Genomic DNA, 2539 nt, shown 5'->3' with positions numbered 1-2539 from the left:
AGAAATAATTACTAGTATTCATTTCTTCTGATTGAAACAATTCAAATTCCCATTGAAACAATTTTGGAGTCTGCTGAGTGGATACATTGGAAACATTTATCATGGCATCATAAATTCTCTGTTGAGTTAAGGGGACTGGGAAAACCTGCAAAAATTATGCCACGGCCAAAAATTTCAACTAGATTTACAGCAGCCAGTCCAAGGTTGAAATCTGACAGGACACCCGCGGCGCGCGGTGGAATGTAAAATCTTGGTGAAAGTCTACCCGGTAAAGATCGCAGTTCTTTTTAGCTGCACGTTGTTATATTGAACAAACGTTAATTTTTTGTTTGCGTACCGCTACCAAGTGATTGAAAATTCAAATACGTGACTTGCATGAGAAATACAAGTCCCCGACTACGTTGTTGTTTCGCTGACACTTCCGGTAACTTCGACCACAAAATTTTCGATAAAAAAGCACTTAAAAACCCTTTCAAAGCGAACTGTTTGATAGAAGATCCCTTTTTTTCAGTGATGACCTGCTAAATTATGGCTACGTACTGAAATAACCGTGAATATACACACAATTCCTGCAGGTATAATAACTACCTCGTACGTAAAAACTCAAGCTGCCAGCAGTTCATGTGGCGGGAATTTCCCCACCAATGTCATAGCAACGGCCACCACTGTCATAGCAACGGCCAATCGGAGACGCGTAATGGGATTACTTTATACAAAATTTGCAGAGATAGCGGCTTCTGGTTTCGGTACAACGTAACGATGTATTGCAGGAGAAAATATTCGGAATCGAACTTGTATATTTTTTTACAGGTCTTCCACGAAAATTGTGCAAAAGTAGGTCGTCCAAAAATGTGAGAATGAGACTATTTTTCGCTGACATACCGCCTGCTTTGAAGGTTGACTGCAGACCCGATTGACGTAAGAGCCTGCGTAGGTGGCCATTACGGAAAAGGCAGGCCGTGAAAACTATTTTTTCTGCGTAGTTCGGGTTGATTTTTGGGTTGACATTCATTCTTCTAGTATATAAAAAAGTAACTATCAGTATCGGGAGACTGTTTTCTTATCGCTGTATTCTTACCCAGCGTTATGAACATGATCGCTGCTGGCAATTTTCCTCCAATGTTTTGCAAATCTGTACTCACCATTTTGGCGCCATATGCTAATAAGCGCGCGCTTTATGCTAAACGTCTAAACCCTGACTCCCGCTAACGCGAGCCCGACGTGTTCTCTTTATACGCAGTTTGGCGTTGACGGGGACTCCCGCTGAGCCTACGGCCGTACGCTTCGGAGTGGACGGGAGAAAATTTGGCGTTAGCGGGACTACGTTAACGGGAACTCTCTTTACACGGGGCTCCCGCTAACGCAGCCCCGCTAACGCCAGTCCCGCTAACGCGAAAAACGTAATGTAAAGTGGGCCTAATTTCTATAATTGTCTATCTATGCAAAAATCTCTGACTGAGTCTGAGTGTTATTTCCAATGTACATGTGAAAAGCTGCCATGTCTGTTAACCCCAATGCATATCAAAGTTAACAGGCAAACAATGAATACTTCAGCAGCAGCAATCTGATTCTGCATACATGTACAAACTATTTCTATCACTTACAATACATGTAGTCATAATCACTAAATTTAACCTAGCTAATTATCAACTTGCTAACCAAAATGTGCCATGCTTCGACCAATTTTGGTCAGAGAGACAATAAACAAATTGTGTGCATTGTTGACTTGCAGAAATATATTTGAAAGTCTGCTTATTCACCACAGCCAGAATGTGAATTGTAAATCTAAATTCAACTGCCCTGAACTGAACTGAGAGTGAGAGCCATGTCTTCATTCTGTAGTTAACCAGAAACTGACTCTTTGAGTACCACTTCTCATATTGATGCTACGACCGCCACAACTAGGATAGTAGGACAGCCTTATTACCCGCAAGGGTATCGACTGGCTGTGGTTCAAGGTAAAGATTCAAGGTAAAGATTAATTTGGCTACCAAGAAGGCTTCAAACTGTGTCCTGAAAACCTGGCCTAGCTTCCTGGTTGGTAAACAGAGGTTTCTATTTCCCTACCAGAAAACTGTTTATTTCAACTTCCCATGTGGCAGTTCAACTCTCACAAAACTTCAAACATGAAATTTAGAGGGGAAGGATCAGCTGACTTGGTGAAAAAGAAAGATTCATAAATCTTACAGGATACTCAGCAAATGACAATTTCATTGCATTCTGAACGTTTTGCAAACTAATTGCCCTCCTGCAAATTTGCTCAACTGTGTAGAGGAAAACATCTTACCAGAGTGTTGACCATTGATCTTGAAAAATAAACTGTCTCCCTACCCCTGGCAATAACATTACAAGGTTTGTGCCAAGTTGTCCAACAAGTCTGAGACAGTCTCTTACTTCTGTAGCATGGTATCCAAACCTATTACAGTGTACTGTAACAGTACACTGTAATAGGTCTCGGAGTGTATAAATGCTGAGTATCTTCTGTCGACAGTCGTCTCACATAAATCGGCAGCTATACTATAATAGTAGGTTTGAGTAC

This window comes from Branchiostoma floridae, chromosome 14 (assembly GCF_000003815.2).
Source record: "Branchiostoma floridae strain S238N-H82 chromosome 14, Bfl_VNyyK, whole genome shotgun sequence".
NCBI classification, from domain to species: Eukaryota; Metazoa; Chordata; class Leptocardii; order Amphioxiformes; family Branchiostomatidae; genus Branchiostoma; species Branchiostoma floridae.
The sequence above is the reverse complement of the archived record's forward strand: the minus strand, read 5'-3'. Positions refer to the sequence as shown.